The 15,260-nt window shown below is 47.2% G+C and overlaps 1 protein-coding gene across 4 annotated transcripts in view; it reads right to left on the bottom strand.

The window, feature by feature from the left end:
* The window catches only part of TBC1D15 (TBC1 domain family member 15), a 608,606-nt gene that overhangs the window by 405,029 nt on the left and 188,317 nt on the right, over nucleotides 1-15,260 (bottom strand). The window lies entirely within an intron of this gene.

Below are 15,260 nucleotides of genomic sequence, written 5' to 3'. Positions count from 1 at the left end.
AACCTCCCAGTTGTTGAACCGTCAGAGTCACGCCCTGACGTTCCAGCCATTGCCAGAGGCGCAGAGCCTCCTGTCAAAGGGTCCACGACCCCACCCCGCCCTGCTTGTTGAAGTACCACATGGCGGTGGTGTTGTCCGTGAAAACCTGCCCTACACTCCCGTTGACAAAGGGGAGAAATGCTTTCAGTGCCAAACGAATCGCCCGGAGCTCCAACAGGTTGATATGGAGCCGGGACTCCGCCGGAGACCAGATGCCTCTGATCTCTGCCTCTCCCAGGTGGCCTCCCCAGCCCTGGAGGGAAGCGTCCGTCACAACCACGTGCTCCGGTTGGGGAAGGGAGAGGGATCTGCCTCCGACCCAATCACAGTCCGTAAGCCACCACTGCAGTTGTCTTGCAGTGCCCTCTGAGATCAAGACATGGTCGGACAGGTTGCCCTGATGCTGGGCCCACTGAAACTTCAGGTCCCACTACAGAGCCCGCATCCGCCACCGGGCGTGATGCACCAGAAGGAGGCAGGAGGCCATCAGCCCCAGCAGCCGCAGCGTCAACCTGACCGAAACCCGGGATAACGGCTGAAAGATGGGAATCAAAGCCTGTATATCCTGGACCCGCCGTTCCGGAGGATAAACCCGAAACTGCGCTGAGTCGAGAACCACTCCGATGAAAAGGAGCTTTTGAGAGGGACACAGGTGTGATTTCGGCACATTGATGGAAAACCCCAGCTCGTGCAGGAGGTCTGCCGTCATCTGAAGGTGGTGGACGACTGTCTGGGGCGAGCCCGCCTTCAACAACCAGTCGTCTAGGTAGGGGAAGACTGACACCCCTAACCTGCGCAGATGGGCTGCGACCACCGCCATCACCTTTGTGAACACCCGTGGGGCACTGGTAAGGCCAAAGGGGAGCACGATAAACTGAAAGTGCTCGTGGCCTACCGTGAACCGCAGGTAACGCCGGTGGGCCGGCAGGACGGGGATGTGAAAATACGCATCCTGCAAGTCCAACGCTACTATCCAGTCTTGCGGGTCGAGAGCAGCCAAGACCTGAGCCAAAGTCAACATCTTGAACTTCTCCTTCCGGAGGAAGCCGTTGACGCTCCTTAGATCCAAGATAGGACATAGGCCCCCTTTGTCCTTCTTGGGCACCAGAAAGTAGTGGGAATAGCAACCATGTCCTACTTCTGGCCCAGGAACGCGCTCGATGGCCCCCTTGGCCAAGAGGGCCGTAACTTCCTCCTGCAGAAGTGTCAAGTGGTCCCCCGACACACGGTGGTTCTGCGGTGGCATGGCTGGAGGAGTGGTCTCGAAGGGGAGGGAGTAGCCCCTTCGGACGAGCTGCAGCACCCGCCTGTCCGATGTTATCATGCGCCAGTGGGAGAGGTGATGGCGAACCCTGCCACCCACCGGCGTCACATGGGCCTGAAAGCACGGACTAGGAGGATTTAGTGGCGGATGCTGCGGGGGGAGGTGTGGTCTGACCTCGCCGCTATCCCCTACCGCCACCCCGGCGGTTTCCACGGCCGCCACCGCGTTGATAAGTCTGTTGCGGCGCGTGGCTGGCAGCACTTGTGGGACCGCCCCTTCCTTGGCCACGAAAGGAGCGAAACGAAACCGTTTGCTGGCGCTGGGTCGAGAGACCCAAGGACTTGGCCATGACCCAGGAGTCCTTGAAGCGCTCCAGCTCGTGGTCCGCTTTGTCGCCAAACAGGCGACTGCCATCAAACGGCATGTCCATCAAAGCATTCTGGACATCTGCCGAGAAGTTGGCGGATCCCAGGCGTGGCGACGAATCGCCACCGTTGTGGACATCGCTCTGCCCAGTGAGTCGGTCGTATCAAGACCACACCTGATGGAGTATCTTGCTGCATCCCGGCCTTCAATCATAGCCTTGCCGAGCTTAGCCCGTACCTCCGGCGGGCATTCAGGCAGCAGGTCCGCGACCGTATCCCACAGAGAGTGGGTGTAGCGGCCCAAGAGGCATGCGGTGTTGCAAGACCGCAGTCCTAGACTCAAGGACGAAAAGACCTTTTTGCCATACTGGTCGTACCTCTTAGATTCCCTGTCGGGCGGGGCCGACGGGAATGCGGTTTGGGAAGTGGAGGCCTGGATCACCAGACTCTCAGGGGTGGGATGGGTGGACAGAAACTTGGGGTCGTCCGAACACGGACGGTGGCGTCTTGCCACGTTCCTGTCAACAGGCGAACCTGAAGCGGGCCTGGACCACGTGCCCAAAAGAACGTCAGTTAAGGCCTAGTTGAACGGCAGCAGTGACTCCTGTGGGCATGACTGCGGTTTGAGGACCTCAGTGAGGATGTTAGTCCTCACGGCCGCGACGGGGAGCACAAGGTTTAGGGCCTTGGCAGCCCTTATCAACACCACTGAATAAGCTGCCCCCTCCTCCGAAGCCACGGTAGGAGGTGAGACAAAGCCAGGGTTGGGGGAGTCGTCCAGACCACTGGCGTCACCCAAGTCACCCGTCCAGTCCACGTCGTACTGACACTCACGTGTCAGAGGGTCTTCAGACCCCTCACACTCCTGTCCGTAATCTACATCTTCACCCTATTCGGAATCAACAATGTAGACCGGCTCCTCAGGGTTCACAGGCCCCATCGGCGTCGAGCCCGGCGTCTGACGACGCCGGTCCGACTCCGCGTCCGGCGTTGGAGAGGGAATGGGGACGGCGCCGGAGAACCGGCACCGCGCGGGGGCGGCACCAGGGGTTGCCCCGATTGAATCGGCGCCGGAGAGGCCGGTTGATACTACTGATCTCCTCAAGAATATTTTTCTGATCAGAGAGTTCCTACCTTTGGAGGACACCCTCCCACTTATACAAGAAAGCCAAAAAAAAATTACTTACAGAGCGCAACCCCCTGTCCCTTAACTAAGACATTGGGGATGTCTCTCCCTTCAGAAGACGAATCAGCCCTGCCCCAGGCACCCCAAAACCTTCCCACAGGATACATCTTTTGATGCAGGCCCAAACATATCTGCCACCCCTCCATCAGACATGCTGGAACCCGAGGAGATAAACCATCCTTGCTCCACCGAATATGTCACAGTAAACCAAGTACTCTGGTTACGGAGATCCATAACAGACTAAAGTCAGAATGCTCCCACCCCTCTCTCGAAAGGAAGGTCTCTCCTACCCCTGAAATCAACACCAAAATGGTGACATTACTGTCCAAGTACCTTATAGACCCGAAAAAGTGCATCTAGAGCTCCTGCCAGGACAAACTGTTTGACACTGCAGCACCCTTAACAAAAATCCTTGGTATTGCTGAAGAAGCCAAACAATCTAAATCCCTCTTCTCACCCGATATTCTTTCTGGATGGGCGCAGCATCCCATCATCTTCCTTGGCAGTGCCAATTGTGTGATTTCCACCGAACGCCACAGGCCCCAAATTGGTGCCCAAATTGGGGGATTTGCCATCATCTGAAGCAAGAGCAGCAGCACTGGAAATTTCTTCAGGGACCCCTTCGTAAAGGAGTTGAGCCCATTCATTTCAACATTTATCTCTCCTGGCCAAAGCCCTAACTGATAACGTTTTTGCCATCAAGGTTTTCATGGGGCCAGCTGAGGAAAAAGTCGCTTGTTTAGCCGACTTTTTAACCAAGCCTCCCGAAAAGGTCACCTTTGCAAGCCGAGCTAATGGCATGACCTATTAAGAATTGACGGCTTCTTCCCCTCCCAGGGTGCCGGAATATCATGGGTGAAACAGAGGACCATCATGAGGTCCATCCACCACTGGAGGTTTTGCTGGTAAGATCATTTAACTTCACCCATCACAAAAGTGTGAGACAGGATGGCAACGTTCTTCCACAACTGGAGGCAACTGACAGCGGACCAGTGAGTACTGCAAGTGGTCAAGGGTTTACAGAAAAAATGATATTGCTCTGAGTAACACAGACATACTTAGTACCCTCTTTTTATATTCGAGGAAGGGTCCCTCTGCATAGACCAAGAAGTAGTAGCACACCAATACACGAATGCCATTATGAGGTCCTCAATTCAACCAACAGTTTTTGTCAGCAGTCTCTTACTAGTGGAGAAAAAAGATAAGGTTCTCCTACCAGTAATAAATCTGCAGAAATTAAACTAATGGCTGGTATATCCCCATTTCAAGATTGAAGGAATCCATATAGTATGGTACATTATTCCAGGGGCTTCATGCTCTGCTAAGACGAACATTCGCCAGGAACTTAAGAGAACACTTAACAAATCAGGAACATCTCTACGTTGAGTCGCGAGGTTAGAGTGACTCCTTTCATCATCAATCCAAATGATCTTACTAAGGCCGCTCCATTATTGGGCCCTTCCGAGATTCAAGGCCTCTTTCCTAGGACCAGCACTCACTTACTCAGAATCACTTCCTCTTCCTGAAAAATTGAAGGATGAAATGAAATGCTGGCTAGGACACATGGAGGCCTGGAATGGCCAAGCCATTTTTGGTTCCAATCCGGATCCGCTTATAGATTCCGATGCCAGCAAGCTGGGATGAGAAACCAGGTGTGAAGAACCTTCCACAGGAGTAAAATGGTTGATTCAAGAACATTAATAACATATAAATTGTCTGGAGCTCCTAGCCGTATCCTTTGCGATCAGATGCTAGACCAAAGAACTGGCACAAGGTTGCGTTCTACTCAAGACAGACAACATATTGGCAGTAAGATATTTAAACAATCAGGAAGCAACACGCAAATATTCGCAACGAGATAGCAAAAGAGGTTTGGGAAGTTTTTCCCCAACAAGCAGACGGCATTCGCCGCAGAATACCTTCCTGATAGGGTCAACAATGTAGCAGTTTAAAATTGAAGATATTTATAGGATTCTCCAAACCCTCTACTGTACCGCAATCTGATCCTGATGAACCTGGATGGTCTCCCAAACTGTATTGGAAAGCAACCTTCAATTAATGGCAAAGAGGATTACAGGGGCCCCATGAAAATTACAGGATTTTCTTCAAAGTCTGAAGACCTCATTCACAGAACGTGGGCAGAGAAAAGTATTAAACAGAACAGATCAGCATGGAATAGATGGCTTGGTTGAAGTCAGCAATGGAACTTTGATCCCATGGTGTCAGACACTATCCACATCCTGAACTTCGTTGCAGACTTGGCTCTGCAAGTGAAAGTTTTCAGTTCGGTAAACACTTTCTGCTCAGCTCCTTCTGTGGGACACCTTCCTGTGATGAAGTCCAAGTTGGTGAATACCCCATGGTCAGGAAACACCTCTGAGGTATAAGGCTTTCCCTTCCACCAGAATCCAGATATTCAAGATTTTGGGATGCAAATACAGTTCTGAATATTTTCCTTTCATGGCTTGCCAGAAGGTTCCCAAGTAGGAAACAATGGTCAGGTAAGCTTGCAATGTTGCTCTGCTTGATCCCCTATAGTAGAGTCTCAAATGTCAGAGCTCTAGATATTTCGGGGAGGAGGTTTACTCCCTCGGGTCACTTTTTCAGAGTGGAGAAACACCAAAACCTATACTAGAACATTATTATACCCAGCATTTCCAGTTATTCGTAAATTGTGTGTAGCTGAATGATTGAAAACATGAAAAATGGATTAAAGAGTTCAGACCAGCAGCAGAAAATCAACTCCTGACATTTTAGATATCTTACAAGGCGGTTTCTTCACCAAGCACTGCTAGTAGGGTACGCTGTACTATGCAGGGAGTTACAATAGAAATCCATATTTTTGGAGCTCATTTAGGAAAGGGGAGCAATGGCCTCTAAAGATTTCTCCCCGGAGTGAGGGTAGAGAACATAACTAATGCAGCAGACAGGTCCTCTGATTCAACTTTCAAAAGCTTTTAACTTAAATCTGTTGTAGCCTCATTAGTGGTAAGTAAGGTTTGAACTTGCATAATCCTCACCTTAGGGTATAGAATTAAACATTTCCCAACTATCGAAAAGGAAAGTTTCATTTCTATAAAGGACACAGAGGCGAGAATTCGCCCATCTCAAAAAATACCTTGAAGTCTACTTGCTGCCCTCACAAAAAAAATAAAAACTTAATTGATGATGTGTAAGATTCGAGATCAGAATCTGTGACTGTGGTACACCCACGTTGGAGTAAGTAAACAAGCTTTTTCTCTTCTCATAAAGTTGTTGAAAGTTTGGAATATGCATTTCAACTGTTGTGCCAATAATTTGGAGGTGATGTTTGACTATTCATAACGTGAGAGGAGTTTTCCCTTTTTTGTCAGGAAATGAACAGAAGACTGATTAAAGTGGGCATGGAATTACTATGGTGTCTGTTGTGCAAAGAAAAAGAGTGCAAAGTCATCGGTTCTCTTCATGCAGCCCACAGGATTGGCTAAATCACAGATTCACTTTCCTCAATGTTTCGTGGGAAGGAAAATGTTACTTACCCAGTAAGCATCTATTCTTGGCAGGTGGAGCTGTAGATTCACAAGCTTTGCATACTCCTGCCCTCTAGTGTTGGGTCTGGATGTTTGCACTGAAGTCTTTCCAGTCACAAGGTAGGTGACTCCTCCTTTCAGTGATAGTGCACATGGTCATGGACTCCATTGTTAGATTGTTTTCCAGCAGAGGGTTAGAATGGTGTTAGTAAGGGTAGAAAAGAGATGTCCATGCGTATGTATACAAGATAAGAAAGAACACTGCAACAGGTATAGTTACCCGGGTAGCGGGTGGGCGCATGTGAATCTACAGCTCTACTTGCCTAGAACAGATGCTTACTGGGTAAGTAACATTTTCCGTTCTAGGCATGTGAGCTGTAGATCACATGCTTTGCATAGACTATACAGCAGTATTCTTCCAAAGCAGTGGCTAACCTGTAGCTGTTACAGTTGTTTGAAATAATGTTTTATGTACTGCTTGGCCTTCATTAGCTTGTTGTCTCACTAATACATCTACACAATAGTGTTTGGTGAATGAGTGCGGTGTAGACCATGTTGCTGCCTTACAGATGTCAGCTAACGGAATGTGCCCTAAGAAGGCCATAGTAGCCCTTATTTTGCAGGTGGAATGCTCTCTAGGGGGTATTGTCAATGTTCTTTTGGCTTTCATATAACAAGTCTGGAAACATTTCACAATCCATCTTGCAATGCCAGATTTAGAAATGGAATTGGCTTTGTGAGGTGGTGAAAAGGCAACAAAAAGCAGTTTTATTTTCCGAAAATATTTTGTTCTTTCTACATAATAAAGTAGAGCTCTTCTAACTTCTAGTGTGTGTAGACCTCGTTCTACTACAGAATCGGGTTGAGGAAAAAACACAGGTCACTCAACAGATTGATTTATGTAAAAAGCAGAAACTACTTTAAGTAGAAATTTGGGATTGGTTCGAAGAACAACTTTGTCTTTATGAAGTTGAAAGAAAGGCTCTTGGATAGTTATTGCATGAAGTTCCCCAACTCTCCTTAGGGAAGAGATTGCAAAAAGAAAAGCAACCTTCGATTAGAGGAATTGTAATTGTAAAGGTGGACCCATTAACCTTGCAAGGACTATGTTCAAGTTCCACAATGGTGCAGGTGTAGCTCTTGGTGGTATTACTCTCTTTAGACTTTCCATGAAGACTTTAATCACTGGCACTCTGAAAAGAGAGAAGTGTTGTCTGTTTTGTAAATATACATCTACTGCTGCTAAATACAATCTAATGTATGTATAAGCTAAATTTGATTGCTGCAAGTGTAGTAGGTAACAGATGATGTTTTGTACTGAAACATTGAAGGGATTGATATTGTTATTGTGCTGTTTAACACGTCCTAGTAGTAGGTCTTCTAGCTTCTTTTAGGATATTCATACAGTCTGGTGGTAATTGCAAATAACCAAACTATATGACTTCAGGAGCAAAATCATCAGGTTGAGTTTCTTGTGATTTGGATGCCTGATTTCTCCATGGCTCTGAGTGAGGAGACTGGAGTTGAGATGCAGTTTCTGGTGTGGTACTACTGTGAGCTCTAAAAGGGTGGTGAACCAAGGTTGGCAGGACAATGTGGGAGCTATGAGAATGAGTTTTAGGGATGATTGCCTGAGCTTCCAAACTACCAGTGGAATGAGTGGGAGAGGGGGAACCTGGAGGCGAAACTTGGGCATTTTGCGTTTTGCTGTGTGTCGAACAGGTCTATGTGACAAAACCCCCATTCCTGAAAGTTGGAAGAAAAATTTGGGGATGAAGTTCCCACTTATGGATTTGCGGTCTGTGTCTGCTGAGAAGATCTGCAATCTGATTTTTTACTCCTGGAAGATGTTCTGTTAGGAGATACATTTTGTGATGTATTGCCCATTTCTAAATGGCTTGTGCTAGGAGCAACAGTTAGAGAGAGTGTGTCCCCTCTGTTTTTGTATGTAATACATAGCTGTCAGGTTGTCTGTGCAGACTAAAACAGTTTTGCCTAATAGGTGAGTTTGAAAGGCTTTAAGAGCCAGAAACACTGCTAGTAGCTCTAGGTGATTGATATGAAGACTCCTGTACTTTAGAGTCCATAATCCTTGGAACGTGTGACTTTGCAGGCGAGCGCTCCAACCAGTGAGCAATGCGTCTGCTGTTAGCACTATTTATGGAACAGGGTCGAGAAAGGGCCATCCTTTAGATAACATTTTTGGGTTCTACCACTGAAGAGAGCGATGGGTGCGGCCATCTATCAACCCTAGATCAGTTAATCGACCATGCGACTGTTCCACTGACTTGCTAAACATTCTTGAAGGGGACAAATGTGAAGTCTTGCGTGGGGAACAATTGTAATGCAAGACACCACCATGCCTAGCAGTTGCATGAAAACCCTTGCTGGCAATCATTGGTTGGGCTAAACGAGTGAGAAGGGACTGAATACTGTGAATCCTGGCTGAATTGGGGGAGGCTAGAGCTTTGTGAGCGTCTATCGTGGCTCCCAGATAAGTTTGCATGTTGGAAGGCTGTAGATGAGACTTCACCGCATTTAACATAAACCCTTGTTGGTGAAGTAAGTGAATAGTGGTTTGAGTGTGTTGGAGACACATTTGGTAAGTACTGGCTTTGATGAGCCAGTCGTCCAGGTATGGGAAGACATGGATGTGTTGTCTTCTCAGTTGTGCTGCAACTACTGCCAGGCATTTCGTAAATACCCTGGGAGCAGTGGTGACTCAAGGGCAGCACCTTGAATTGGTAATGGTGCACACCTGTCGAATTACATCGAGGCAGCGGGCGGCCTGGACCACTCGCAATCTGGTTTTAGGCCCAACCATAGCACCGAGTCGGCCCTCCTGTCAGTGACAGATAACATCAGAATGTCACTGGACAGGGGGAGCTCAGCGATTCTGGTGCTATTGGATTTGTCCGCTGCCTTCGACACGGTGTCGCATAAAATTCTTCTCGACCGTATGAAGGGAGTGGGAGTAAGGGGGACCGCCCTTGCATGGCTTGAAAGCTTTCTTGAAGGCAGACAACAAGTTGTTAAATTAGGCTCCCACAAATCTGTCTGCAGGAAGCTTACCAAAGGTGTGCCACAGGGCTCATGTTTGAGCCCCACGTTATTTAACGTATATGTGGCCCCTCTGGCTGAGATCATTAGATCTTATGGGTTCTCACCAATTTCCTACGCTGACGATACCCAGCTGTTGTTTCCCTTTCAAACCATCACACCTGCAGTCATGCAATCTTTTCAAAACGGCATGAGAGCGGTGGCTGGTTGGATGGCCCAGAACCTCCTCCAGTGCAATGTGACCAAAACAGAGGTCATGTTGTTTGGAGGGGCCACCCTGCTATGGTCGCCGGATTGGTGGCCATCTGAGTTAGGACCTGTCCCATCACCCAAACAGACCATCAAAAATTTGGGGGTACGCCTGGACCAAAACCTGATCATGAAAGATCATGTCAGCCAGGTCGCGGGAACGTGTTTCCGCACTATTGGTCTCCTACGGCGTATCTTTCCCTTCCTACCGAACATTCATAGGAAAACATTGGTTCAGGCCCTAATCCTTGGACGGATAGACTACTGCAATAGTCTACTGAGTTCCGCCAACCAAGAACAAATACGCAGACTGCAGGTGGTGCAGAACACCGCGGCAAGACTCATCCTGAATGTTCCTCCCCGTACCCCTTCTCGTCCCCTCCTTTGCCACCTTCACTGGCTCCCAGTGCAACAGAGGGTGAGTTTTAAACTTTGCTGCATCATGCATAAGTGCATATATGGGTCTGGTCCCAAATATCTAAAAGATATTTTTTTCCTCTACTGCCCCGGACGTGCTCTGCGATCTAGCAACACTATGCTGCTACACATACCGAAAGTTACCAGAGCAAGGCAGGGTGGCCGAGCACCCTCCCTAAAAGGCCCCTTGCTGTGGAACTCTCTACCACCGCAGCGGAGACAAATCTCCAATCTTCTTTCCTTTAGGAAGCAACTAAAAACTTTCCTATTCATATCTGGTTAACCTGACCCTTTCTCTGTCATCCCCCAAATATGATTTATCCCTCTTATTCAGGAACCACGCGCGGAGATATCCCTTCGGGGCTGATTCAGGCGCGTTATAAGAATATAAATAAATAAAATAAATAATGGTGACCCACTATAACAAACCTGAGGTAGCTGTGATGAGCAGGATGGATTGGAACATGGAAATGGGCGTCTTAAGTCTAGTGTAGACAAAAAAAAAAAAAAAATCGCCCTGCGAAGAAGCGGGAGGACTTGTTGGAGTGTTACCATGTGGAAATACACTGAGAGTATGTATGAGTTTAGTTCTCGGAGGTCTAGAATAGGTCTCAAGGAGCCGTCTTTTTTTGGGGATGTGAAAGTACAGGGAGTACACACCTCTCCTTTGATGTTGTAACAGCACAGGTTCTATGGCTCCTTTGGAGAGGAGAGGCTGTACTTCTTGCTGAAGTAGATGTAAATGTTCTGGTGGTATTTTGTGAGAACGTGGTGGTATGTTTGGAGGATCGTTGGTAAGCTCCATGCAATAACCAAATTGCATCATTCCTAACACCCATTATTCTGTGGGGATAGATTGCTAAATGGGGAGGAATTGTAGAAGGCGTCCCTCGATAGGTGTTAGATGGGCGGGGGGGACTGGGGAGTGTAGGCAAGTCACTGCTTGTTGGGGCAGGAGGAATTACGCAGTGCGGAACCCTTGCCTCGACCTTTTTTGTTACCCCTATATCCTCCTCTAAAGAAGCCCTTTGTAGAGGAAGATTGATTGTTGCCTTTATAAGAGGTGGCAGTAGTCAGAGGACATGGTTTGGGACCACCCCCCACGGTAGAAGGAGAAACTAAAGGAGCCTTGATTAGAGGGAGACTGCAGAGCTACCATAGACTTAGCTACCTCTGTGTCTTTTTTCATTTTTTCTAAGGATTTATCTACATCGGGTCCGAAGAGATGTTCCTTGTCAAAAGGGGTATTTAAAATAGACTGTTGTACTTCTGGTTTAAAACCAGAAATTCTCAACCATTTAAGAACAAACTAGTGTTGATCCCTCTAGCTGCGGCATCTGTGGCGTCTAAGGCGCATCTTATAGAGGAATTGGACATGAGCGTTACTTCCTGGACTAAGTCTTGAGCTATTGCTTTGCATTCATCTGGGAGGTGTTGTAACAACTGCTCCATTTCGTCCCAGTGTGCCCTATCATATCTGGCTAGCAGGGCCTGGGTATTAGCAATGCGTCAATGATTTGCAGCTTGGGCCGCTACCCATTTACCAGAGGGTCTAACAGTTTTGACTCCTTGTCTGGAGGGGGAGCATCACCTGTTGTCTGTGAATTGTCCAGTTTACAGGCATTAGAGACTACCAAAGAGTCTAGTAATAGTTGACCTTTAATAAAGACCAGATCTGAAGGAGCAGCCTTATACTTTTTATGAACTCTGCGGGTGAGAATGCGAGCCCGCACTGGATCTTTAAAGGTGTCGTCAGCATGTCTCATCATGCCTTTAAGCTTAGTGTGACTAGGCAGCTGTGTGGTACTGAGTGTTTCAAATAAGTAATCTTCCTCTAAAGATTCCTTGTGTAACTGCACCCCATGATATTCAGCAGTTCTAGTAAGTAATTCCAGATGTCCTAAATTGTCGTTGGAGAAGGCTTTGCAGGGTAAAGATATGGGTCGTTATGTGTACAATATTGTCCCCTACATCCCCATCATTGTCATCATCATCATCCTGTGGTGGTGGTGGAGAGTTAGTTGGTGTAATCAGTAAATGTCTTGGATCAGGGTAATGTGGTAAAAGAGGAGGGGGAAGGTAAGTAACCACATTCTTCCTCTTGAAAAGGAATAAAGAAAGGTTCTTCCTCCAACTCAGGTTTCTGTTTCTGAAGAGTAAGCTTAGTAAGAACATGTCCTGAATCAGGAATTATATAAAGTTCCTTTTGTTTTGGGTACGATTTGGGTGTTGTGGCATCGAGAATCGGACCCTGCCGATTTGGAGGTAGATTTTTATGTTTCGGCACTAGTGTGGAATCACTTTTTAACACCAAAGGTTTTGGTGCTGAAGGAAGCTTTGTTTTCTGCATCAAGGATTTCGGCTCCGAAGAGATTTTTGTCTTCGAGCCTGAATGTTTCGGCTTGGTGCCAGTCTTTGGCCTACTTGATCCTGAGTTGGAAGGCTCTAGAGACGTCTTTCTGTGCCGAGCCGGAGGGTGGGGCGTCTGAAACATCTTGTTGGTGCCGACAGTGGCCCGAAGGCAGGGGTGGGACCGAAGCCTTTTGTTTCGGTTGACTTGGATGTTGTATCAAGGGGCGTTCAGTACTCACGGTACATTGACCTTGAAGCACATCTCCTTCCGACTCAGCGTCCGATTCCGGGATGGATTCTTCCCCAAAGATGTCCGGCGTGTATTCGACGTTTTGGCTCTGCATTTCGCGATATTGAGCCGAAGGTCATGGAGCGCTTTCTTCTATCGGAATGATTTGTAAGCATCGCAGACTTCTTTGTTGTGCTCCGGAGACATGCATAAATTGCACACTTTATGCAAGCTGCTGCGTGTATACTTGGTGCAACACAGAGGCCAGAATTTAAATGGCGTCTGTTCCATCTACTGCATAGTGGACCAACGCGGTTAGGCCAGGCGGTCTTTCCAAGATTTTCGATCGAAGTAGAGGTTTTCCTCAATGGATACGATACGCGTAGAGGTGGGTTACGCGCTCAAAACAATACCGACGTGGGTAAAGTGGATTGCGCACCGAGGGGAACCCGAAGAAACGGTTACGAAGCGGAGTGCAGCAATACAAGTCCGAACTCAATGGCTGAAAAAAAATCATCTAACAATGGAGTAGATGCCCATGCACACTATCACTGAAAGGAGGAGTCACCTACCTCATGACTGTAAAGACTTCTTCAAAGAAAAACAAAGTGCAAACATCCGGACTCAACACTAAATGGCAGGAGTATGCAAATCATGTGATCTACAGCTCATCTGCCTCGAACATTTAGTTTATTGATTAATTGAATCCGGAGGCTGCTGGAGTTGATGCATAAGAACCATAGTTACTTACCTGTAATCTGTGGTTCTACAGTATTGGTGTCTTTCATAGATTAACATGCCTGAATCATTCCCCGTCGTCGAAGTGGGAGTCCCACGGTACATAAATAAGCAATAATATGCCATAATAACATAGACAAAACCTGGTAATAACCAACCAGGAAGTAAAGTAGCCCAAGTTATAGGAGAAAAAACTTCCTCACTCATGACTATCCTAGTAATTTTGTATAGCCCAAACTGCAGCCAATCAGGCGACAGCACCCACCAGAAAGTTCTCCCAGAGGCTCAGGCTCTCAGATTTTCTCATACAGGAGTGATAGTAAACCAATGTTGCCTATGAGCCTTTGAGGGGGTGGGCGGGTTGCACGTGAATCTATGAAAGACACCAATACTGGAGAACCACAGATTACAGGTAAGTAACTATTGTTCTTCTCCAGTATTGGGGTGTCTTTCATAGATTCACATGCCTGAATCAGAGTAGATAGCAGCACATATCCCTGCTTGGAAGACGCTATTGTAGCATAAGTCTGTACATATGAAAAAACACAATCATATAATAAAATGCCTCATTTCTAAAAGCATGAAATGTGCAATTACATGAGAATGTACAAAATAAGCATGATTAGGCGTCTGAAAATCAGTAAGAGGAGGAGAGAAACAGATGCTCCCCTTATCTGAAAAGATTACGCAGAACTGCTTGACCCACTGAAGCATCAGTCTCGCTGGCTGCATCCAAACAATAGTGCTTGGTGAAAGTATGCCAGCTGGCCCAGGTTGCTGCTCTGCAGATGTGCTGAAGAGGAACCCCAGCGAAAAGAGCAGTCTAGGAAGACAAGGCTCTCGTAGAGTGAGCACTTGGAGCTGCCTGCAAAGGCCTTCCTGCTTGTATATGGCAAAAGTCAATAGCTACAGAGATCCATCTTGCTATTGTTTGTTTAGACACTTCATGACCTTGTCGAATTTTTCCATAAGCGACAAACAATTGATCAGATTTGCGTATTGTAGAGGTCCTTTGTAAATAGAACTTTAAACACCTCTTGCTGTCTAGTGTATCAATGCCCTTTCCGCAGGGGATTGAGGGTTAGGAAAAAATGTCCTTAAGATGACTGGCTCATTCAGGTGAAAGTCCGAAGGCACCTTAGGCATGAATTTTGTGTTTGTGCGTAGTACAACTGAATTAGACATTGAACTGCAAGAAAGGTGGATGGACCGTGAAAGCCTGGACATCACTGACTCTTCTATATGAAGTCAAAGCCAACAAAAGCGATACTTTCCATAAAATAAATTTTAAATCCATTCTGTTAATTGGTTCAAAAGGGTGGCGCATGAGCTGCGCTAACAATATTTTGAGATGCCACGATGGCGGTGGATGACGTACCGGAGGAAACCTTCTGAAAAGTCCTTTAAAGAATTGCTGTATTATTCTTGAAGAGTAAAGTGAAGTGGACCCATCCTGACGATACCTTGAAATGGCTGCTAGGAAAACCTTTAGAGTTGCGTGCGATAATCCCGATTTTGCCAGATGTAAGAAAAAAGGCAATATCTGATCTGGCCTTGCTTGAAAAGGATGGATTCCAGCCGAGTGAGACCAGATACAGAATCTCTTCCATTTAAGTCTGTATGTTTTTATCGTAGCAGGGGCTCTTGCTTTGGCTAGTATCTCCTTGCAATCTGCAGAGATATTCAGATGGGCGAATTCAAGGTACTCGGGCGCCAAGCCGCTAATTTCAGAGAAGCCGGGTCCGGATGGTAAATCTGACCGTCCTGGATGGAGAGGAGATCCGGTATTGGTCGGAACTGAATTGGTTCGGACTCTGATAGGAGAAGGAGCTTGGTGAACCAGTATTGGTGA

This window comes from Lissotriton vulgaris, chromosome 1_1, assembly GCF_964263255.1.
Source record: "Lissotriton vulgaris chromosome 1_1, aLisVul1.2, whole genome shotgun sequence".
Taxonomy (NCBI): Eukaryota; Metazoa; Chordata; class Amphibia; order Caudata; family Salamandridae; genus Lissotriton; species Lissotriton vulgaris.
Note: the sequence above shows the minus strand (reverse complement) of the source record. Positions and strands in the feature narration are given on the sequence as shown.